The sequence below is a fragment of the Aythya marila genome, assembly GCF_965140915.1.
Source record: "Aythya marila genome assembly, chromosome: 23".
NCBI lineage: Eukaryota > Metazoa > Chordata > Aves > Anseriformes > Anatidae > Aythya > Aythya marila.
Genome location: NC_139064.1, coordinates 367,832 through 394,013, shown reverse-complemented (window position 1 = coordinate 394,013; position 26,182 = coordinate 367,832).

Genomic DNA, 26,182 nt, shown 5'->3' with positions numbered 1-26,182 from the left:
ACAATTAGGAACAAGGGTGCTATGAGAGAGGTACAGGGTGGGATGAAAGTCTCCTGGGGGGCCTCCCTTGTCTGTACTCTTCAAAGTGTGCAAGTAGAGGGCAGGAGAAGAGCAAAGCCCGGCTCGGATACACTGACACAACTTCAGGGCACAGAGCAGATCATTATGAATTCCTGTGCTATCCGCTCTAATCGCATTAGTTGTGATGGATTCTGGTGGTGTCCGTGCTGTAATTTCCATTGCTGGTCGGCACTAGTCCACTTAACATCCACTTTCTGTGGAGTGTTTCCAAGCAATTAGTATTCCCTTCTTTAATCCGAGGGGTCATGGGTTACAGTGTGCTACTGAGGAGGATGGGCTGGAAGGAGAGGGAGGGGGACCAGCACCTCCCTCTGCAGGGAAAGAGGATAAACCACAGCTCTGCTCACTACAGAGAGACTGTGTGCTGCCTTCCCACCTGCTGAGCCCTGCAGGGAGACCTGTAGGATCACACCTTTCCTTTCTGAGATGAAATCCTAGCTCCATCTTCTCATTTCTCTTCAAGACTACTGTGGGAGAAAGATCTCACAGCACCACACTGCAAGGGGCTTATTCACACGCCTGTAGCCAAAATGCCCCCTTGCTTCTCTGAATTCATATTGTGCCTTCAGTAACACACCTGTCCTAGATGATGTTTGCAAGCTTATCACTTACTCACTCCTAGGAGCCATGGGGTGATGCACACACTTGTATTTATACCCCAAAGATGTTAGAAAAACATGCCACAATGTGCACCTCCAACTCCCAGAGGGGTGATCAGGCACCCACTGCATTCTCAGCAATGCCTGAAAACGCCAAGCTGTTACCCAAGTCACGAAATAATGAGTAAACCCACATGTTGCAGGCTTATCCTTACTTTTGGAGCTTGAGCTGCTGCCACGTCTGCTCCCCAGATGCTGCAGGGTGCTGGGGAGAGGACAGGCTCCCTGGAGACAGCCAAGGTGTGTCACAGGGAGGTGAAGAGAGGGATATTTGGTCCTGCTTCTCAGTGGAAACTGCCCTGGGAAAAGGTCAGGAATGTCAATTAAACAGAAAAAGAAAAGAGCAGGAGAATTCTGCACACTTTCTCTGATCACTGCCTTCATGTTTCTTTCCTTGAGGCCCTGGCCCACAATCATGGTGCCACGGGCATCCATCAGGATCCCAGAGCATGGCACCAACACTGCCACACTGAGCAAGGCTCCCACCCCCATCCACGTAAAGGACAGAAATCTCTGTTTTCAGGGATGGGGCTGGCACAGAGGGTACAGGCCAGCTTTCAGATAGCTCTTCTGCCCCCAGGAGCTTCCTATGAGCATCACCAAGTTGTCTGCGTGCTGCTGGCAGGGGTTGGTGCCCAAGCCAGAAAGGAGGATGCTGCAGTTCTCCAAGCGGTCTCACGTAGCTGGGGCTGCACGAGAAGTGTCACATAACCGTGCTGCAGGACACCTTATCCAAAACATCAGCTACTGCCTCTGCAGGGGAGCCCCATCCTGGCCTCTTCTGGACCCATGGAAGAGCATTATTCCACCAACTTCTGAGCGCTTTGGGAACCGAAAGGAGCAGCTTGCCAGGAATATTTTAAAACAAAAAAATATGGAGCGGTTAAACCTAGATGCTCTTTGCATCCTCTCATTCAGTAATAAATTGTGTTGCTCTTCCAAATGCTCAGTCTGGACAAAGCGTGAGTGGTGCCATCTAAATGCAGCTTGACCTCCTAGTGCATCCAAACACATTTATTTCTCTCCCGAGGTATGCTTACGAGAAAGTGACTTACGCAAGAGGAAATCAATAGAGCTCATCCAAACTGGAGCACTGGGTGGGGGAAATCCAAATATTTTGAACTTAATTGGTTGGCGCTTGTTTTTTAAAATTGATGTTCCAGATTAGCACTTCAAAATTTCTTCTGAATTCCTCTGATAACTTCCCACATATTAGGAAGACTTGGGACCACTGAAGAGTTTTTGCTTGAAAGGTGTTTCAATAGCAGTATAACGCTGATATGAAATACATGATGTCTGTATCATGCAGCACAGCTTCCACCCTTATGGAAATAGCAGCAGAACACCGACCTGCTTCACCTCGACTTTTCCTGACTGGAAGCTCCATTTCCATCTTTCCCATGAAATATTCTGGGTTTGATATTAAAGTGGCACACTGTAACAGAAAAGCATCGAGCAGTTCTTGAGAACAAAGGCTCGTGTGACCCCCTCCTTCCTCAGCAGCTCTCCCCGGGGGTACTTTTACACCCACGACCATCTCTGCAGCCCCTGGAGCCACATCGGCAGCCTGCAAGGCCGATCACCACGCAGGGATCTTGGGAGTACCACAGAGCAGATCCATAAAAAGCTCTCTGGCAATCCAACAGATCAGAGTAAAACATTTCTTTCAGAGCAGAGCTTTACAGGATGCTTAAAAATATTTTGTGCTCGACTCAGTGTGCTAATTGGCAGGGCTTCAGCTGCTGGCCCGGCTCTGGCAGCAGCTCCAGGGCAGAGCAGCGAGTGGCTCTCCCCGTGCTTGCAAAAACCCCAAGTGCAAACCATTTCCATGCTCTCTCCTCTCTCTTTGGCAGGACAGTCTGCTTCTTTTTCGCTCACGTGAATCCTTCTGGCGCTGACAGGCGAGGCACACTGCCTCCTTGAGCCATGAAGCTTTCTCACAGACAGGGCCAGGGAGCTCAGCCTGCCCGAAAGCAGCTCCGGGAAGCTCAGCTTGGCTCGGCTCCTGCTGGGCTGCAGCTGCTCCAGCAAGTGCTGGCCTCGTGCTCCATGCTCCAGGCTCACAGTGAAGACAGACTGCATGTACCACGCACGTCGCAGGAGATCCATCACGTGGCCACATGGTGGAGTTTCCTTGGGAACCCATCTTCCACCTGTAGTGAAACCCTCACAGCTCTCCCTTCATTAATTTCTATTTTTTCCCTGACCTCTCTGGCAAAGCACAGCATATTTCCTGAGCAGCTCACAGAGCCAGTGAAGGGAGCTGATTCTTGTACGCATACTCTCAGCCTTGTCCAGCCACATCTCCCTGTAAAGAGCTCCTTGCCCAGCGAACCCTTCTGCAACTCCCTTTGCAAACTGCAGTACAATTACATTTTTTCCCCCGGTGAACTCTGCTCTTGTTTAATGCCACTACATGTTGTAACAGAAATAAGCAATGTTTCTAGGCATCTGTCAGACCATGTTGCCAGCAGGTACCGCAAATATTTTAGACATAAAGCAGCAATACAAGGAACAAGGTTACCTAAAATTGCCATTAAACCATATGGAAGCAAACACAGTCAAAATTGCTTTGCAAGCCACAGAGCATCAAACTAATCAATGGCACTTGAATGCGACTGAACTGTAAGAGACCCTTTGTCATATTTGGTTTGTGTACAGGATTATATTGGAAATTGATCCTATTTCTTCAAGCAAACAGGCTTTATTTGTTTTAATTACTTTTTTTATATATCCTTCCCCTAATTTGAGAGATGAAAATACAGATAAAAAAGACAGGCTTTTCTCAAAGGTACTGCAAAATTCCTCCAGTAATCCCCATTAGAGAGAAAAAACCCAGACCAAGAGCTCAGGCATTTTGACTGAAGAATTCAGGAGTTAGGGACAGTTTGAATATTTCTATATCTAGAGATTCTGGGCAATCAGGCACCACACAATAAAATTATTTTTCTAGCAGAGGATGAGGCAGGGAGGCAGCTTGATGGTGAGACCTTAGGAAGCCTACTATAGCCATGAGACTCCACTCCAAAACTTGCGTTAGAGAGAAATACCAGGCTCTAAGCCCAAATTTCAGTGAAGTTACCATGTGCCTGGATGGGCTAGGTTGTGTGAAGTGATGCAGACTTGTGGGAAATTGGTGGTTGTTTTTTCGTTTGTTTGTTTTCCCTCTCCTCCATTGTTTTCTAACAGAAAAAAAAAAAAAAAAAAAAAAAAAAGGGGGCACAAGTGAGTTTGTGCCCCTCTAGGTACTTTGTAGCATGTATGTAAGCCACCAACACGGTGAACTGAAGGTAAAGGAAGATATTCTCCATTTCCCATCTTTCTTGGAATGTTGTGCCATGACATCCCATGAAGAATTGCACCTTCAGAAGATCTTATTCAGAGAGGAATTCCCCTGATCTCTTTACTGTGCTCTAATGTACAAGGAGGCTTAGGACCAGAGCTAGGACAAGCATAGCAGCTCACACCCTAGGGGTGGAAAACCCTAATGGGATATTTGCCACAGTGCCTCTGGAAGAAGGTTTGTTTCTCCCCCTTTTCTTCCATTCTATACTCTACACAGACAGCACAGCAAGGTCAGTGCCTTGAGGTCAAACAGGGACGTGGCCATCAGGGCTGTGGCACCAGCAGCTCCAGGACATCCCGCTCCCATCAGCGAGTCCTGGTGAGTTGAGAAAGTGACGCCGGGGGAAGCACCTTATTGTGTCTTCATGGCAGCCCTCTAATCTATAGGTGCTGTCAGAAGAAATGAAATAAACCTGCTTACTACAGATTGGCCTGTCTCTCTTTACTGCATCTCCAGTGATAGATGAGTGCCACTCATGATCTTTGAGAAGCAGCTGTAACTTTCAGAGGTCTAACTAAAGCCAGGAGCTGTAATTGCTGCGTTGCTTCATTGACAGGGCAACCAAGAAGCAATAATCATTACCCCCTGCAAAGGTTAACTCCTTTGTATCTCCATAGAAGGATGAGAGAGAGGCAGGAACAGAGCTGTTCCTGGGTGTAATTTCAGTGGATAAACCCTGCAGCAAGGCTGATGCCTCCAGATTTTGGAAGAGCAGACAGATGCCCCCCTCCTGGGTGCCTCACCCCATGGGTGATGCCTCTCCAAGGACACAGAACCTGCTGCTGCCCCTCCAGCTGGCTTCCTGGCATCTCCCCGCCTCCTGCTGATGGGCTGCTGAGGAAAGGGAAGGACCAGGTCTGGTCTCACAGATCAGAGCAGCTGTAAAGCAGGAAAAAAATGGACCTTGAAGCCAGTAGGGCTTGCAAGGTGTGCCTGGAGGCCTGGCTAAAAGTTCCAAGGGGTGGAAAATAGGTGGAAGTTGGGGAAGAAAGAAAAGCAGGAAGCAGCAGATCGATCTTCGTCCTCCCCTTTGCCCATCCCTAGGCACCACTGGTGCATGCTGTATATCAGAGCAAAGCAGAGATTAGGCACAGCTGCAGAGCCAGGATTCAGAGCAGAGCTATTGCAGGGGGAAGGAGTTGTTGCTGAACTTGCTCAGCCCTCACTTGCTGTCTGGAAAGATGTTGTTCTCCCTTGTACGTTGTTCTGTGCAAAATGCTGCTGATTCTGTAGCATGTCAGAGTGACTCGGTGCTGGAAGAAACCCCAGTGCAAACCCACAGCCTTCTGCAAAGCTGGTTGTGTCTGACAGATGGGGGCTGTAAGGGGGTATCTGCGTATGTGTGGGCTGTGTGTAGGGGAGAGGCAAACAGCTTTTGAAAAACAGTGACATTAAGGGTAAAAACAGTTCAGCAGCAGCTATTGATCCTGAGGAAAGCTTGTTAGAAAGAGCCACCAAACTGTGGGGATCCAAACTGCCCTGCATGCATGGAGCTGGAGGGTCAGGTCTGGGATTAGAGGTAGGCTGCATCACTCCTTTCCTACCAAGACCTGGGAGAGAAATTGTAAGCTTGGTTAGAGGAATGAATTAGCCAAGTCACACTGGGGATGAAGGAAGGTGGGGTATTCAGACCCCTGGGTAAGAAGAGCTCTTCTTTTTACTGTGCGCCGAGTTTAAAGGTTCTTAATAGGACTGTAACAAAGAAGATTCAAGTCTTCTATGTACATGCAAATAACATCTCCACACTGTCTTTCTGGTGGAAAACATATCTTGTTTGAGAAGTAATAACCATAAAGCCAAAATCCTCATTGTTTTGTGACCAAGAACAACTTCTTCACAGGTTCTTGAACACTATTCTTCAGGAAATCATATATTTGGATGCCCAAACTAGAACAGGCAGGGGCTGAGACCAGACAACTAATGAAAAAAGTATTTATTTTGTTTCAAAAAATCATTTGGATCAGGTCTCTGAATGGATGTGTACTGTTCCCATAGCAACACATAGCAAAACAGAGAGGAAGCAAAGCAAAAGTAATTGAAATTCTGGCTTTGGCATCAAAGAAACTATCAAGATAAAAGCTATACCAAAAAATAGGGACAGAGAAAAATGGGGCAAAAAATTGGAAGAATAAGAAAACACCAACCTTTCCTTTTCTCTCGAACTTGTAGCCTTTTGGTTGGTAGAAGCACCAGGGCTAGGTGGCGATCAGAGTTTAGACATTTTCCGTATTTCTTACCACAACAAATAAATCAGGGCCTTTTGTTCTGCAGGTGTAAACCCTCCCTGGATGTCATCAAGAAGGAGCTGAAGGGAGCAGGAATATTTCCTAGCTTTCAGCTCAGTCTTTCAGTGCCTCAACACTGCAGTTGCTGTTTCCAAGTTGCCTGACATATCTCAGAGCACATCCTGAAGCCCAGGGACACACAGAATTTATGTCCCCACATGGGTGAATGCACAAGGTACAGAAGCCAGCTAGCTCCAAATAACCCCTCTCACCTGCGCCCTGCATCTTGTACCATCATTTACTGCAGCACAAGGCACAGCTTGTGACACCTTTGGCATTTCTATTGTTATTTTTATTAATGACTTGCACTACATCAATGTCTGTCGGTCCTGACTGACATAAAAGCAATAAAGTTAGCCTCGGCTCTAGACTGATCTCATAACTTGACAGCAACACAACCTCATGACTGATCTAGAATAAGTAATGTTCAGATGCCAGAGACGTGACCCAAACGCCTTCATTAGGAGCATAGTTGCTTAAGTTTCCCTCTCCTGTCAATGGAGATAAAGACAAAAAATGCCTCCAGAGAAAAATCTCTCTGCACTGATTTGCAAGTCTAGAGCAAACTCAGCTCTATGCCTAAGTTAAGGAAAAAACCCTTTCACAGAAATCCAAGAATTATAGCAGGCAGAGTCACTAGAACTTTTTTATAAACACATCTCTTCATTATGGTGCATGAAGGGAAGCTTTTTTCTTTCTGCTCAGGGCACATGTGTTCAATTGCCTCAAATTTCTTTTGAAGTGATTTAATTGCTTGTTTCTTTTCAAAATTCAACAAAGCATTTGGGAAAAAAAAAACTTCCACACCTAATCTTCATTTAAACAGACACCCTGCCTTGCTTCTACTGCATAGAAGGAATTATTCTATTCAAAAACATTTGTGCATTCAACTTGGCTAAAACCAAACCAAGTTGCCAGTACAAAATGGGCACTATTTAATTTGGTTACACCATCTTGAAACTGCATATGAGTCATGGAATGATATTGAGCTCCTGGAATTACATCTTAACATTACTGAACCAAAAACCATAGAACAGAGGCAAGACCATGTTTACCTCTAAGACTACCTCCATTGAGGTATGGGGTCTGATATCAGCATGGACAGTTGCCTTGGTAAAAATTTCTATGCCATCTTTCATGTCTGCTTCTGGGGAACTTAGTTTCTTCTAGGCAATTCTGTGCTGCCACTGGCTGCATTCAGTTGCAGCAGGCTGAGGGTGTTGGTTTCTGAGCAGGGGAATGGCCACGAGGCAGACAACCTCTTCTCTATGGCTTCAAAAGTCTTGAGAGAATGAGGCCAGGCCACCACTTGCAGACAAAAGCTACTTTGCCAACTCCGTCTAGGCTAGAAAGAAACACTGATCCCTGGTTTTGCCTTGGGAACTGAGGAAATCTAATATCTCTCCTTCAAGAAGAGACAGACAGGTGTCAGGAGAGGTGACCATAGTGCCAGAGCAATCAACGATGTGATGGCTGCCCAGTAAGGCTGGAAGATGGAGTACTGGGTAAGCTGGGGTGCTTAATCCTTTTTGTGTAGAGCTGCAAGAGCCTCCCAGATATTCTCAGCAAGAAAAAAAAAAAAAAAAAAAATCAAATTTGAAGTCTTTCCTTGAGCCTTTTGTGCATTAAAAGGGCAAGGAAAGATGCCTACAATCCCTTGAGCATTTCTAGAGCCCTGGACACCAGAGAACTGGTTCTGTTCCACCCGTGTTAAAGGAGCATTAAGATTTTTGGCTTTGAATTCCTGATCCAGACCCTCACTCACATAGATCAGGGAAGCTCCATTGATTGTTGACTACACAGAGCTGATTTACACCCTTGAGCACAAGGCCTTTTTTTTTTTTTTTTTTTTTTTCCTATGACCAGAAGCTGTTTTGCCTGCTGTTTCCCTGCTGACAGCCAGTGACACCCAAGTGATCCCGATGCAGCTGGCGTGGTGGCTACCAGCTCTGCCAGCCCTTCCTGCAACACCTTCCCCTCCTGTTCAGACCCCCAAGGATAGCTTGCATCAGTAGGAGCACTACATAGGCTATAATTTAAAACCTATTAACTCTGAACATCAGTACACCACATAAACTTAACTGGCCCTTGCAATGCTGCAGTTAGTTCCTGTCCCTAGTTATTCCTATAAATCACCCCAGATAGGCTAGGGCCCGATCAATGGGAAAAAATTATACCATAACATTAGATTTCATCATACACGACTTGAACTATTACTTTTCTGTCTCGTGGTATGAAGAATCATGAAAATTAATAGTCTCTCTGTGCCCAAACGAAGTGTTTATGGGGCAGAGCATTACCTCTCCTGTACTTCTTGCTTAAAACCATCCATTAATTTCGTTGCACTTACACCCGGTCAATCGTTTTTTAAAGAATTGCTATTGTACCAAAAACACCGAAACCTAATGGGATTTTTTTGTTGTTTTACAGTTTCCTTCTCCAGAAACCCTTCACATCAAAGTGTTATGCCCCACAAAGCTTCTCAGGACTCAGCTCTGGCCATTGCTCAGAAAACAGGCTGTTCTGCTGGCAGCATGGACCGAGCACCTCCAGGCTGCTCTCAGGGGCACCCAGATCAAAGTCTCAACAGATTTCTCCACAGAGATGCAGGAAATTTGCCACCAACCGTTGCCTCCAAGGACAGTGTCTTTCTAGGATGCTTTTTAGTCCTAGCCTGGAGAAACCTTGCAAACTGAAAGACATAGCACCTCTAAGGCTATCACACTTCTTCAAAACACTAAAAGACAAGGAAAATTAGGTATAGCCAGAAGATTACAGACTTCTCCCTTGTGCATGTGTGTCTTCAATTGCCGTTCTTTGGGTCTGCAGCCTGCCCAGACTTTTCAAGGGCAATAAACCAGAAAGATCTAGCCAGATGATCTAGCTGCTCCATGCTGCAGAGCTGTCAGTTTAACATGACAATGCGGGCCATCCAGAGAATAGGGGGTGCTGGGCTCATAAATGTGACTGAGCTCAAGTGGATCTTACTAAACATCTAATTCCCTCAGCTGTGGTGATAAAACAAGTTAAGGACTCAAGCTGTGATTTTATATTGCAAATATTTGCGTGTCGTAAAATGCCTTTGACAAAGTGTGCCAAGTAACTGGGTATTGGAAGCCTTGTAAAAGCAGCCAGATGTCGTGTGTTTTGTTCTGGGGTCTCCCTGCTCTAGTGCTGCTTGGCATACTTAAAGTTAACCAACCTGTTCAATTGCCTGGGCAAAGCGTTTTATGCAGCTGCAACGAGCAGGCGCTATTTCACCTCTGAGGATTTTTTTAGTATGTTGTTTAAAAACCGAATCCACGTGAGTGTGGCCAGGCTGTGGGGAGAAAAGAGGAGGAAGGGCTGCGGACAGAAGGCAGCAAGCTGTCTGCATGTGGACACAGCCCCGCCGTGCACCCCAGGACCACCTCCTGCACCTCCCTGAGCACCAGCAAAGCCAAGTGGTGGATGCAGCCCCTTGATCCTCGCTGCAGGCTTCACAGCTGCCCCTGCTAGGGATGAAAGGCACCTCTCGTACCACCTGCTGCTCCTGCAGTAATGAACCAGGAGGCAGGGATGTCTGGGTGAGAGCACCATGGCACTTCTGTGAGGCAGATTGCTCCCAGTAGGGTGGGAGCTGGTGTGATTCCCTCGGTGTCTCATTAGACAGAAGTGTCATTTTCTGTTAATCTGCAGCCTTGAAAGTTATTGTTGCACGTGAGCCAAGGAAGACGAACGTTCAGCTGGTTAAAACTATGCTCCTAGATCTGGGTCCAGCCTTACCATGGGCTGAGATGCAGGTCAGAGACCCCTGAAGAAGCAAACTCCTTGACCTTGGCATTTTGTAAACAAAACCACACACTTACCTGCTTTAGGTTACAAAATCTCTGCCTTCATCTCCCTGGTTCCCAGCTGCCAAATGTTTCTTTGCATCTTGAAAGTTCCGGAGATTAATTTGTTCACATAAATGGCGTAGTCTGTGCTGGGAGGTGGAGAGGAAAATGTCTTTATTAGTATAGGGTATCTGGCCAGTTATGGGCAGAAGAAACTGTTCTAATTAAGTTAAGTCCAGGCCGGGGAGGAGCAGGTAAGGCAGACTCATTTTCCATTTCCTTAAAGTGGCAGAAATTGGAAGTTTCACATTTTAATGCATTCCATAAGAATAAATAATTTATTTTTTTTTTTTAATAAATTGTGAAAGTCTAGACTCATTTTTTTTCAAATGATTTTGGTATTGAAAAAGTGAATTTCATTTTTAACACCCCCCCCACCAGCTGCTGTGAAAACATCACAACAGGATGTTTTGACATTAAGACATTTTACTTCAATTATGTACATGTGAAATATAAATGTTGTCAGAATTGACATATTCCTAAAACACATCAATTTCACAGACAGAAGCTTTTGTTACCATACGCAGTAAGAAAAAAAAAATATATATATATACCCCAGCCCCTTCGCTCAGCTCCTGTCTGAGAGAGCATCCAAGGCCGCAGCAGCAGGTGCTGTGCCACCCAAACCGCTGCAGGAGGGAGCCCCCAGCCTGCTCATCAGCATGAATGCACACATCAGCCCTGCCTGAAGCACCTCTACCAGCTGTCTTCAGCAACAGACCTCCAACGCAGGCTTCTTTGCCAGGGAAGTTGTGACAACCAGCTCGAGAGAGGCCAGGGAAGGCAAATTCCTGAACATCTCTGAGGAGCACGTGCGCCTGCTGGTGAGCTGGAGCAGCCCCGCGCCATTAAGCAGCCCCCTGCTGCTGCTCAAACCCCATCAATCTGTAGCTAATGACAACCCCAAAGCACAACACTGAAAAAAATCAATTGAGAGATACGTGACAAAATGGAAAATGCTGTAGTGCACTCAGCACATTGCCTTGGGGAGAGGACTGCCCCAGCTCTGGAATCCGGGTCCCGGGGAGCAAGGAGAAGCGTGTCTCTGCTCCTGTTTCCACCCTGCAGGATCTCACCTGGATGGCCGACTCCTAACCTAGTACAGGTGCACAGGCAATACCAGGATGAAGGGCACAGCTAGGAGAGCACCATGCACCATGCCCAGCCCAAGCCCTGCAGTGCTGCTACCCTGCACAAGTAGCTGCTCTGCCAGCAACCTTCTCTTGCTGCATGCTTGTTCCAGCCAGTGGTGCTACTGGCAAATTCCTCAAATAAGGAGCAATGCAGAGTCTGCCTTGCTGCACCTAAATGCCTGTTTTTTATTTCTTTTCTCTCAGATAGCTGCTCAGAGCAGCTCAATACCTGTGTACTACACATGTGGACTGTATGCATGGGTACACAAGGAGCTGTTTCGCATCATACAAGACGATCCTTTCAGCTGTTCACAAAACATTTGATTTCCAAACAGGAGAAAATGGAAAAGGAATGATAGTTCTATAAATACCAATGACAGCATTTCCTGAGATGGCTTGCAGAACAGAAATCACATATGAGGAATATTAGTGTGAGCTCAGCACCTTTGAATGTAGCTGCTTAATTTGTGGATTGGGGCAGGCTCAATCTGGAACATGAGCAGCGTGAGCTCATGTCTGCTTGCTAAACAGCGTGTGAATGTCCTTGGTATATTTAGATACTCAGCGTAGTTTGAGAACTTTGACCTGAAATAGCTCCTCATCCGACGCTGACTCCCAGTACATTTTTTATTGTGGCTTCTAGTTATTACTGCAAAAATGCAACAATGAAGCCAAATGCATGCTGGTGCCCAAAGCTGGACCAAGGCATGGTCCGTGCCTTGCAGCCCTCCTGCACAGACCTCCCTGTGTGTCTGCTGGGGAGCTTGGTGCTGTAAATCCTGTGCTGCAAAGGGGCAGAGCTGACATTGGGACTTTGGGCTAAACCCTGATATGACTTTCTACTTCATCTCCTCGCTTTCCCCCACCCACTCCTTCCTACTCCTTATGTCACATTTGTTTTACATTTACTTGTTACAGAAATTTCAGGTTTTGCAAAAGTAATAACAATTTCCCTCTAGAATACTGAGTTTCTCTTGGCAAATGTCTCTGATCCTAGATTCAAAAAATGTATTTTCTTGACCTTTGAATGGGGAAAAGGGAGCAGCTGTAATGCAGATGATATGTGTCCTACACGATCTGGGCTTCTCTTCCAAATCCTGGAAGCTAGAAACAAATTCTCTTCCCTTTAGCATTTTTTTTTTTTTTTTTTTTTATTAAGAGGAGTTGAAATCTAGAATAATCACAAGGGACTCCAGGAATCAGGAGTCTACCCGGCCTGTCATGCCTAACACTTGCTGTCACCTGTCACTGCTCCCTTCAGACTTCCCAGTGCTTGCTGTCACTCCAGCAGAGCAGAAAGCAATGGCAGGGGTCTTTCTGCCACCTTCTTGCTGTGAGTTTTGGCTGTACCCTGGTTACCCTGGGGGCTAGCAAGGAGAATGCAAAACCATCAATTATCTCATTTCAACAGGAGCTGAAAGCAACAGACGTAGTATGTATAGTGCAGACGAACAGGATTATTGCCACACAGGGAATTCACTCTCATCTAAGCATTACTGCAGCTACAGCCCCTTCTAGGATGATGCCCTCACCAGGGTGCACAGCTCCTGGGCTGCAGCCCCTGAGAAATCCTGCTCAAACACCACATGAGGACTGCACTGGACATCTCTCATTCAAGCAATTCTAACGCTCACATGCAGAGACACAAGGGCCCTGCCCGAGTGGAGAAGGCAGCAACCACGTAAAACTGAACAAGGCTCCCACCCAAATGGTTATAACCTTGCCTGAGACATGAGGATAGGAGCCAGTGAACTGAAACACCTCCATAACTTATACGAGATCTGTTAGCCTAAACTGCCAGCTACTTTCTAAAGTGATGGGCTAGTTTAAAGTTACTGCTTCAGAACCATGGCTTTCAAGCAGTATTAACTTGTTTTCCTTGTGCCCTTGTAAATAAAGCAGCTGAAGAGAAACTCCTGAGAACATTTTGCAATAGGCTATTGACTCCCAAGGACAGACAGGAGCTCTCAGGTTAGAGCAGGAGCATTACCTCCTCCTCAAGGGTAAATCCCCAAGAAACTGTGTGCCCAACAGCCTGAAAGACGAGGGCAAGGTGGGATTCAAGCATCAGGATGAACAAAGGGAGTAACTTGCTGCATCCTGGGCTGGATTCACTAGGAAGCCTCTTTGTGGCTGATGAAACTCAGCCCTTGAGCAGAATTACAGTGACAGGAGCCTGATGACTCACTCTTTAAAATACTAAGCTATGTAAATTCACTAAACATCCTGGGGTTTCATGACCCATAATAGTACTGTCATTCTTTGACAGCCTAACATACAGCAAGGATATTATATCCTAAGTTTGCTTCATTATACTGTATAATATAAAGAAGAACAAAAGACTTCAGTAGACAATATAAATATTTGGGATTGCTTTAGTGTGCTGCACATATTTTTAGTGTCTCACTCATTTATTTTTTCCTGCAACTGAATAGACTCAGATTCCTGCCCCTTCAGTCCTGCTCAGGTTGCCAGCTGGAGAGAAGCACCATTGCTGCACAGGTCAGAGATGTACCTGTTGGATCAGAGGGTGGGTGTTCACCAGGCACCAAGTGGCTTGCATGGGCACCAGATCACAGAAGGGGCCTCTGGGGATCATCTGGTCCAAACCCTGCTCAGGCAAAGGCAGCTAGAGCAGCTTGGCCAGAACCATGCCCAGGCAGTTTCTAAATAACTCCAAGGATGGATAAGGCACAATCATTTTTAATTTTTTACTGTTCAGTCAGAATTCACTGCATTTCTGCTCATGCCCCTTGCCTCTCATCCTGATGCCAAGAAGAACATGAGCCCATCTTTGCACCCTGCATGAGATTTGCTTTCCTCCCTGTCCTCCCTCAGACTCCTTGAAAATGCACCCACTGTGCGCTGATGCTGGGGCATCCTATGCTGGCCAGTCCTGGCACTCATCTGTGCACACAATAGGAATCACCACAATAATTAACCCACAGTCCATTGCTGTGGACTTTTGTGGGGCTGCATGGCAGCTGAAAGCCTGGATGTGCTGGACTTTCCTTAATGCCTGTATTTGTTCTACCTTTGTGGTATTAACCCAGCCCAAGTGTTGAGTGCTGTATTTACTGTGACACTGGTATTCAACACGTGGATAAAAAACACAGCCATAATTTACACTCTCATTACCCCTTTGATGCATGCAACAGCCACAAAGCTGTTGAGACATATGAGTACATGCATACAGATACAGGTGGATGGAAGCCAGAGTTCCCCATTCCAAGGCAATTCTGAAATGTTAAAATACCCGTTCCATCTGGAAATGAAAACTTGCTATTTGAGGAATTTCCTGTTGAACTTCAGCTTTTCACTCACAGAAATCAGTGTGACATCTTGGCTTTGCTTTCTTCTTTTGTTTTGACTTTAAAAAAGAAATTGCACTGATGAGGCACAGGTTTGGTTTCAGAGCTACTAAAAAAACCTTCTTGGCCACAGATAAACTCAGAGCACTGGTATTACTTGGGGCTTGAATTCCTGGAGTTTCCAGGCTCCTATCTCTGCCTGAGCTGTGGATTACTCACAGGAAACAAGATTATCTTTCTTTCCAGCCCTGCTTCATTTTTATCATTTAATCAAAGTGAAACAATCCCCTCAAAATAGTTAAACAGGGGAAGTTCTGATGGAACAAGCCTTGGTAAGAAGTGTCCTGATGGGCTGAATGCACCTCCTAGCAAAGCTGCTCAGAAGGGGAATGAACCATAGCTTCAAGAAGAGGACCCTTGGTCAAAGTCAGCTGAATTCCCCAAGGACAACCCAGACAAGGAGTTAGCAGCCAAGGTGAGATGAGAGCCCCCAAATCCCTGCTCATTTCACTAATGGACTTGCTGTCTCCCTTTTGTACAGAGAAAACAGGCGGCTGTGCTGCTTTTTGTCAGGCACACAGCATTTGCCATGGAGACAGTAGGAAATTGAAATCTTGTTAGACATTTCTCAGAATAGTTTAAAGTAATCATTGATTTACATATGGCTTTAAATGTTACTAGAAGTTGGACATTTTGGGGGTATTTTTCCTCTCGTGCCTTTCTTGTTGTTCCCCACCCTCATGGCTGCCTTTAACTGTACATCTCCCATCGTTCAAAGCTGTTTTAAAACAGTTCTTTAAAGTTCAGCATAAACAGTTTAAAAATAAAACCCTGCTATATGTGCATCTAAATCATAATCCCACTCCTTCAGATGCCTGAAGGATGCCTTTCCCTCCACATAGATACTGTTGCCGAAAGGTCTGGAAAGCTGTGATTTCTGCTCCAGCAGTCACTGTACTTGCCATAGAGATCAGGAAAACATCCGTGTAAAGGGCTAATTATCTTGCCACTGTTTCAGGAAACCTGCTCCTCAGATGGAAACACATCTGCCTCAAAATAAAAGATGGTTTTGTGGGAAAGTCACTGGGAGAGGACTCAGAGACCTGGACTCAGTTGCTGGCCACAACATTTCTGCACAATTTGGAAGCAGTCACTTCATTTCTCCAGTGCGCTTTTTAATCAGTAAATTTAGGCTATGAATCCCACTTCTCTCAGCCCTTTCTTTGTCCCCTCTGCCTTTCATAGAAGTCCATTTCTAAGGACAGAGATTTTAGGTTGGCTAATTTTAGAAAATGGTTGGGCACCACATCTAGAGGGCAAAGAAGGAAACCCAGGGAAAATTGGCTGCTGTGATAAAGGGTGGGGTAGGGCCTTGGGACTGGAAAAATAAGAATTAAAAGAAGAGGGAAACTTGAGCAGAGATGAGCAGAAGCCCAGGGCAGTGCAGAGGGAGCAGCACCAAGATCTCCATGCGGCTCCATCAGACCTTGATGTGATCAAAGCTCTGTCCTAGCCACCTCCCAACAGCCCTGTGTTCAGCACTTACTTTCCCATGGGTGTTTGCTGACTCTCCTTCAACTCCTGGGAACAATTAACCTTTATGCAAATATAATTAGCTACAATTAGAAACAAGAAGCATTATAACAGAGGTGAAGCAGGGGCAGTGAAGGCAGAAGGCTGTTTCCCCCAGGGATTTGCTCCCTGTCGGGGGAAGGATCTGTTATCGAGGGATTGGTGGTGGTGGAAGGGAACAGCAAAGAAACCCTCAGAGCAATATAGAAAAAGACTTTTTTGAAGCTTTTGCTTGGTATCTTTGTGACTTATGGTGTGCCCGTGTAACAACCAGGCTAGTCCTTCAGATTTCAAAGGCAGGAGTGTGTTTGCTCGTTTGCTCACTGCACTGCTCATTAATGACTTACGGTGGCAGAGGGAAGGAGCAAGCAGGTTTCCTGCAGCCAACCCGCTAACCTTGATTTTAATTAGCTTTGGCAAGATAACAAACAGAGCTGTGGAGTGCTGAGCAATCTGCAGCAGCGGTGCTGGATCAGGGATAAAGCTGGGCTCAGCTGATGAGCCTTCAAGCACATCTTTCACATGAGACTCCTCTCTTCCAGTGGGTAACACTGGGAACAGGCTGTTCAATAGCCTTCTGTGTCATTTGGGGAAGAACAGTATCGTATACCATGTCTCAGCATCTCTGGCTAAGCACTCCTCTCCTTATCTCTTCTGCCATGGCCTTAATCAAGTATTTCCAGCACTTGCTGTTAGAATTTACATCACACTGCGTTACACAAATCATACTGCCTGCTATCACTTCTAAATACTCAGTAAGGAATTAATATAGATGCTATAGACATGGCTTTACCATCCCCTTGTCTCTGTAGGTGCATTACCAGGAGTTTTTCCATACAGGTAGCAGGAGCCCTTTTACCTAGGAGGGACAGGTGACTGTATATTGAGCACAACTTTGACATTCCAAAGCAATGTTTTGATCTGATTTGCACTGAGAAGAAAACATCTCTAAATGCTTTGCTCTCTCATCGGTAGTATACCCATCTACCAGGTTCTTAGACTGCTAAGGGATGTGGCAGGTGAACCAGCCCAACAACACAAAGCCGTCCTCCCCAAATGCCATGATTTCCTCAGATCACATTTCACCTATAAGAAGAGTCCTCCGGAGCATTCCCATTCCATGCTATGATGTATTGAACCACTTACTAGAAGATTAAAAAAAAATCTTAAAATATCTTCAAACCACCTATTTACATTACTTTACAAATGATATTTTAATACAAACTTGATTTCAGGGTATTTAGCCCAGATTTTCAAAGAAGCAGCAGAGAAGCTAACACAGAATATTAATGAGATCTGAGTCTCAAACACTGAGGAACCAATCCTGAGCTAGTAAAATCCTCTAAAGTTTCTTGTTTTGATGTAACATAACAAAAGCAAGACTTGTTTTTCTGATTCACGTGCAGTGGAGCTGTATCCTGTAGTTTCATCAGAAGAGAGTAAAAAAATACTGAGCCTAAGTAGGACCACTTGAATCTGATCTGAAGTTACTAAGAAGTGGATTGTTTTGGTGATAACAAAGTGATTCAGAGTGAACTTGCATGGAGGTTTGCAACAAAACTTGTTTTGGATGCCTTGCTGTTCTGAGATTAGAAATAAAATTTAGAATACAAGCAGAAACTGGAAAACAAAGGGCTTCAGCATAAAAGCTCATCTAATGTGATCTAAGCCTCAAGAACCCCAAAGGAAAGAAGTATTACCCCTCACAAATCATCTGATACGTGGTGCTTAACCCATGCCCTGCTGCCTCCCCTGGGAGAGCTCCTCAGAGCCAAGCCAGAGCTGTGTAATTCAAGGATTTGTGGACTGGGAAGGGCTTTATCCAGAGAATACATCCAGCAGCAGGAGCTACAGCAGCTTTTGGAATTTTTCTGATATCTAACCAGAGAGTTTGAGATAAATACAGTGAAGCATCCACATTGTTCCAGATGTAAAGGCAGGCAGAGACTGGTTCTGAGCTGTTTCTATAGATGGTCCCATCAGCAGCCTGACGTTCCCCTGGCAAGAGGAAAAGAGAGCAGAACAGTTTGGCTGCTTCTGGTCCCAGCTGCAACCAGAAATGTGTGCTGCCACAAACCTGCTCAGGCTCTGTAGGAAGCACCAACCCCCTGGCAATTCCTAGTGGAACAGGGCTGCTCTGATGTCCAGGGAGGATTTCTGTCTTCCCTCAAAAGGGCAACCATGAGCAGTGCAGTAATTCCACAAATCTTTCAGGACATCAGACACAATTACTTTCTTCCAGAGGGGAAAAAAAAAACAACAAAAAAAAACCTGCATAAATCCTCTCGGATCAGCATCCTAATTTTCACAAATTATAGTCAGCTGGTTTCCAGTGCCTTCATCAAATGGGAGAACACTTGGCAGCCTACAGACCTGCTGCTGGGGTTTGTCTGGCAAAATGCTCTTGAGCTTCATAGCAAAATTGGTTTCTTTCTGCTTCCCTTGCCTTCCTGTCGATCGCTAGCTGCAGCAGCGCTCCTTCAGCCCCCAGCTAGAAGCAGCATTCGCACATGTGCAGGCAAGCTCTGCTCCAGGAGCCATGGCTTGGTCAGAGGAGCTCACCTTCTGTGTGCTCTCCCGCCCTCACTCATGCCTCTCAAAGACTAGTACTCCTCTTGAGCTCAGACACATCATCAATCCCCTTTCCGTTCATTGCTGAAAACTTTAATCCTTGAAGATGAGAGTCTTGCAGGTTCATCTACAGTATTTTTCTTTATTTTATCTTCAGCTTTGCTGCATGAAAACTTAAGAGCAAAACTCTCTGAAGTGGGATGGTGCAAGCACCTACTGCACTGCTGGCAGCTGCAAAATTACAAATATAGCTGCTCCAAAATGCTTGCAGAACAAACTTCTTTCCATTTTGGCATAAAGTTCTTTTTTTTTTTTTTTTTAAATGAAAGATACATTTCCCCCACACACACACATTTTTTTTGTGAATATAAGTTCCAGGTTTTCATCAGCTCTAGACAACAGGAGGTGCATGGCCCTCCTAATGTTCTTAAATGTCTTTGGCTGGTTGATAACAGACTTGCCCTCTGTTTATTACCTCCTCATTATGTGTGTTTGTACAGCACCTTGCACAACGAAGCCTTAATCCCCAGCTCATGCCCCCAGGTACCGGTGCAATAATAAAAACAACAGGAAATGAATTTGCTGAGCTTATTTCAGAAAATAAGTGTTACTCAGTAAATACAAAGCTATAGACTCCAATCTGTTCTGAGATGATTTTCCTTGAAATTACACTTAATGTTCTCTGCAGCTGTTTTTTATTAAACACGGGAAGGTAAACCAAACCCCATTTATGTATGCAAATGCCAAAAAACAGTTTTTAAACAAATTACTAGAGAAGCCTTTTTGGCAATGTACAAAGTAACCAGTGGGCTATGCATCTGGTGCGTAGATTATTGGTTTGGTTAGAACAGAGCATGAGTAATGTTTTAATTTCCATATCATCATCCAGAGAAAGAAATATATTTAAAGTTGTATTTGACAATGCAGGTCCACTCATGTAACTGGCTTTCTGAATTTTAACCCTCTCTAGACAATTCATTCTTTTATTGCTTTGAACTGCTATGTAACAAGATACTGCAAAGTAAATAAATTCAATTATGCTCCTCAATTAAATAAAAATAGCTTGTACCTCTGATAAGTTTTTTCACGTCTAGTGCTTCTTAAATCACATCTCAAAGCCCCTTATAAATCAAAAGCAAGATCTGGATTACACGCACCAATGGGGCTCTGTTATCCGGATATCTCTGCCGTTTAGTCAGGTGGAAAATACTCCATGCCTATGAAAATTCTGCAGAGACTTAAACCCATTTGATATCATCTCAGCTTATTCAAACAAACTCAAGGTAAATTAGCATCAAACACAATTTCAAACAACATCAAATGCTGTCAGGCAGATACTCTACAAACCTTGTCACCCATTGGAAAACTTCCTTGCTCTGCACCTCCCCAGCAGCACCCTGCTAGAGGCAGCAACCTCAGGGCTGCGGTGAGGCTGTTTATGTAGCCTTGCCTGTGCTGCTACAGGTAACTTCAGCTGGTGTGGCTTCATCTGATTAAACTGAGGTCACCTGAGCTCAACTGCTTATTTCTTCTGAAGCAGATAGGGGTGCTGGCACAGATGGCTTTGTCTGAAGACATGAGGGGCTTAGCCTCTGACACGGCCGGTGCTGGTCACATACAGAGGCAATGTGCTCATGGGGTCTCTCTGGAGGGGTCTGACTGTTACCTTGCTTTGCAAAATATAAGCCAAGTTTAAGCTAATGTCAATGTTGTCCACAAGTTGAGCTCACTTGATATTTTCTGTTTAATTAAAAGAGTGTGGCTGCCACACAATGGAAAATTTCCACATCTCACAGCATCCTGGGAGGTGGATTCAGGGGATGAAACTCTCTTTGGGACAGGGAGACAGTACACAAATGTATGGGAGAGCTTAAACGGGTGCCCAGGTTCGTGGTAGCTGCTTGCCAGAAGTGAGCTGCACCCAGAATTGTGACATTTTCTTAGCAGATGTAAACAGGGAGAGTGCCTTGTCTGGGACACCTTCATCCATCAGGGGAAAAAGCGCAGCCAGCACCCCCTCAGCCTCCCTCATCCCACCACACATTCCTCCTGGCCATGTTTCCGCTGACTTAGCTGAAACAATCATTGCTGACCAATGCATCACCTTTGACTCTGTGGCAATTTTATCCAAAAGAAACAAAAAACTACCTGTTGATCCCCAAAGTGACAAAATTATCCAGGCCTTAACAGCAAGCATGGGATAATAAAAAAAGATTACGTCAAAGTCCTTAAGGGATCGTGCTGAAGATTATTTCTCTGAACCAATTAGGCGTATGAATTAATTTCCTGAGTGGATAATGTTTTGTTAGAAAACAGTTTTTGTAGAGACTCTAGTGTTTGCATTGCTTGTGATTTTTTGGTCAAATTTGTTGTGGATGCTGCCATCACACCAGGGAGAAGATTTGCTTAGTCAGGCTCTTTTTCTGGAGTAGCTCTTCAGTGGTTTTGCTAGAAATAGACAAAATCTAGGTTATACAAAAAGAAGGATTCACTGCTAAAATTTAGCACCTGACTCCTAATGCAGGAACTATCCGGTAGTTGTATTTCAGTTCTTAGGTGCTTTGTGAAGATACTGCAAAGATATGCAGAGCACCAGGAGCAATGCTAACACTCCTGCTTCTTGCACCCTCTCTGACACTCACCCAAGGCTTGGGGAGCACGTTCACACTGGACACAACTTTCAGCTCCCTATCCTCTAGAAAACTTTGCCACAGGAACCGCAGGGTGGTGGCGACCTCACCGTGGAGGATGAAGGTGCAGTTATTTAAAGGTATTTGTGTGCTTGACAGAAATACTGTGTGAACTTGCACTTAGAGCAATAAAATCAGGAGAATCCTGCCCCAGACTGTGCACCTGGAATTTATAGGGCTGTCCTTCCCTCAGATTTCTATGATTCTGGTTCCTCTCTGGAAATACGCAGCTGAACAGCCCACTGCTGAACTCAGCACGCCCTTCCTCCCTCAGAGGAATCAATAAGTCAGGAGAACAAAAAGGACAAAACACAAAAATGTGACGTGAGCGTGTATCATGATCCGAAGGAACTGGAGTCCCTGTTAGCCTGTATGTCAGCACCTTCCTCCAGAAGCCATCCAGAAAGAGAGAAATGTTTTATCTGGGGAATCTAAGCCAATCCTTCTGGCTTCTCATATAGACTCTCTTTCAAGTGTGCTCCTTGGCTCCCTGTGCTGCTGGCTGCAAGCCAGAGATTTCTAGACCTAATCCACAGCTCAAAGCCTCATTTCCTCTGCTGCTAAACATAGCAACTGTCCACGGTTCTTCAAGGGATGGTAACGGGAGCTTCAAGTGCTCTGTCTCTGTCTTTTCATAAGAGTAAACTTCCCTGCGTCCTTCAGATCCATGGGATCCTATGTTCCAAGCCCATTTTTGATCCTAGCCTTGGGAGAAATTCAGTTTTGAAATGCCTGAGCTTCCACCTAGGTCAAAGCAGCAGGACGAGCAATCTGCAGACAGCAGGAGGTATACGAAAGCAAGCGGAGGTTCCTGTGAGCCACGTAAGGAGTATCAGGAGCCAACAGCAGCAGCATACTAAAGAGCTGCCATGCCTGATTCCTTAGACTATAAAGGTTTGTCTTAGCAGGCTGTACACTATCTCCTGTAAACGCCGGGAGAAGTGAGACTGTTAATCAGCCTAATTTGTTTGTTTGATTTTCTTCTTTTCCTCTACCTTACACCTCAAGGATACAATTAACCTTTGCTTATAGTCACAGGTAGGCACTTTCCAAGAGGATCTGAACTATTACACGATTCCCCGAAAAGCTATTAGCTACTAAACTCTGTATTAAGAGCCTCGGGCAGAGCTCATGAAAGAATAGGAAAGATACCTCCTTGTTTAGAGGAGGCTGGGTCCCTAAGACCATATATAGGAGTAGCATGGGACAACTACAATTTAGTTTATGGCATGGTATTTAGCCAAAATGACCTTTTAGAGTCATTTCTATGAATGACTCGTCTCCTGCAGTGCCTTTCTGGGAAGCTCTGGCCTCAGTGGGGATGCACTCCTCGCCAGGCTGATCGGTTACAGATGAACAAGCACTCTGTCAAACAGCTTGAGTCGAACTGTGAACTCCAATTGGAAAGTGACCAATAAAAAGAACAGAGAAAAATGCTCTTCTGAGTTTACCGTAACTGTTGTTTTTCTGTAAATTGCACTAAATGAGGAACTGATAATAAGACTCTGCAGCCTTAATGAAATTACAAGTGATCTATACCTGTGTCTCATGTGTCTCCAAGCATAACAGCTGAGCTCTTTTCCAAAGCAGGGTGAGAAGGTGACTTTGCATATTTGCAGATCACAAGTTTATTTTTATGAGATGGTTAGTAGGGGTCAGCAGCACACTTGCAGACTATAATAACAACAGGAGTGATAGGAAGAGTTACTTTTGTTTTGAAGGAGAATGTCTGGATGAACATGCCCGTATTTCCACTGTTGTTTCCTGCATGCTAATCTCTGTATGCAAGCAGGGACAGATGTATGTTGCTCATCAGCTCAATAAAACTTTTCCATTCTGCTAACTTTCCATAAGCCCATTACATAGGCAGAGGCGTTATTTCTGCAATTGATTTGTGTCTGCAACAGCATAAAATAAAAGACATGCTCTTAGTGAAAAGAGATGAGAGGACGAATCCAGCATTTGATGTACTGGCTAGAGTAGTTCTCTAGCTCTGTTGTCTTGACACAACCAGGAGTGTTTATGTGAGTGGGCTTGAGAGCAAAATCTTCCAAGTTCAGCAGCGCTCAGGAGCGGCCTGACCCACCTGCTGCAGGAGTGGGGTTCCTGAGATGTAGAGGAGTTGGGTTTTACTTAAAAGGTCACCAACTTCTCCATCCAAAATTTATTCCTGGACTCAGTCTGTTACTGTAAAATCCCCATGAGGCCTGTATTTACTAGAAAGTCAGTCTGACCTAGCTGGAGTCTGATAATAATTTATTAATAGCTTATATTAATAGTTTTATGAAGGAAATGTTTTACAGAGACAGCAAAATGTTCAAAGACTTTCAGTAACACCAGCTGTTGGAGCTGTAAATGTTGTGAACAGAGTCCATCTGATCATATTAAGGGTTCCTAGTCACCCACAAGATAGAGATGGTATGCGAATAAGATGAAATGAACTGTGATGTGCCCTCTTAAATACATGGCTATAGGATGCTTTTTTTTTTTTTCTTTTTTTAATGCAAACGTGTTTGCTGGCAGACACACTGGGACAGATGCCTGCTTGAACCTTTGCTCTTTGGACACAGGGAACCCTCTGTTTTTGCATTCATCAGTTATTTTTCAGTAGTGCTCTGCGCTGCCTGAACTGCACGAAAATTAAGCCTTGGCAATGTTGTTCAGTTTGCTGAATTGGCCTGGTTTCCTGAAAAACTGAACCAGATCACAGGAGCAGAAGTGATACCCATAATAAAAAACCACCCCCATTCTGCAGCAAGATCTAGGAACCAAATTCGCTGGCCAAAGCTATATTTTTTTTTCTGCTTTTAATTTTGATCCCTAAGAGTGCTGAAGCCTGCAAACAAGGAACAAGGGGACCAGGGGCTGGTGCACAGGCAGGCTAGGCACTGGGTGGCTGCTTCTCCTGGCAGCTCCTCGCCTTGGCTGCGAGCAGCGGAGCTGGAGCAGCCATGGTACATATGCATGCTACTTTTAAATGCTCCACAAAAAATATGGCCCTTGTTTATTGTTGTAGTTATAATGGCTTGTCATTTAGATGGGCCTGTTTAAAATTTATACCCACTTAATATCATTTTATTATGCAGTTAATCACAAGGAAGAATAAAAAGGGAGAGGGCCTGAATGCCTCTATTTCATTTGCTTAATAGAGCACTTCAAGTGGGAGGAGCAAAAGAGAGTTTGCTATTAATTTATTTTAGTAGTATAGGCTATATTTAAGGATTTCCGATGGTGCTACCAAATAATGCTACTCTGAAAAGCCTTAAAGTTTCAATTACTAAACATGAAAGGAAACAGGACTCTTCAAGATAAAATTAATCCCTCTGGGAAGGAAATATAGCTCATCTCAAGTGTTGTAGGACTTTTCTTCCTAGGAAAGTGGCCCTCTTGCTCATTCAGGTCATCCTTGGGACCAGTGGTTTCCTCTCCCTGTGCTCTGCTCCTGCTCTTTGACACCACTTTCACACCCCATGTTAATGCTTTTGTTTTTACATTTACTGCCCTTTCATTTGTTGCCACTTAACCCAGGTCAACATCAACCGGCTGTAACATAAACTGAGAACAATTAATGTTTGCAGCACGGCCCTATTACTGCCCTAGAGCCTCAACACCACTGGTCCTCACTCACTCAGCCTCATACAAACTGACACGAAGAGCAAGGGCTCCAGACCTTTTTTTTTCTCCTGGCTTGTAAACTTGACTGCAACCCACCAAAATATCCTCCCTTCCTCCCGAGGGGTTTTTCTTCTTTCCCTTGTCTCTATGCTCTGGGGAATTTCTGTGTTGGCTCTGTACATTGCTCCCTTTAGGACAGGAAGGGTATATGGCTGTGGGCCATTTGTGAAGAAATATCACTGCTCTCCTTAGAGGCACCATTTACCAGGGAACTGTAATAAAGGCGCTGATCCCAGCATGGCAAGGCACCTGGATTGTCTGGCTGAATGCCTCCCAAGCTGTAGTCCCCAGATGCTACACCAAGCGCTCAAATTCAGATCACTTCTACTGCATTGTCCAGTAACATTTTGGCACTAAGAATCTGAGGCGGTCTGTGTGACCTGGTAAAGGTTGGTAGTAGCTTTTGGTCCCCAAAGCTTAGGAGACTATTTCAGGTTATTCCTTAGTACAACAACTGGATGACAACTTTGGCAACAATTTGGAGACATCTTTGAGAGATTTTTAGTGCTGATGGATGATATACAAAGAGAGATAAAGTGGTGCAATATTGGATGTCTCTTCTGAGCTTTAGGGTAAAGCAAGAGGGGGAAAACTCTTTGATGTCTGGGATCTTTGTCCCTTCTAAGCAGCTTTACTTTCATCTTTGTATTTTATCTCTTTTCTTTAATGAGATTGTCCAAAATCTTTGAAACTTACACAGCTCTTTTGCTGCTCTCCCTGGGATTTGGGAAGGTTTTACAGGAACAGATTAAAAATACCTTTTGATGAAATACAGTTTGTCTAGTGAGACCCCTGACCCCTGGCGCGTGATCTGTGCCTGAAAGGAAAGGGGAGCACAGGACTCACCAGCCAGACCTGCCCCAGATGCACAGCCTGGCACCTTTACTGCTTCTCCCAGAGCCAGACATGCCCATTCCTTTGGCTCCTGGGCCCAGTGCTCAGGAATTTTGCACACAGAAATAAGAACTGGAGTTACAGGCGCAG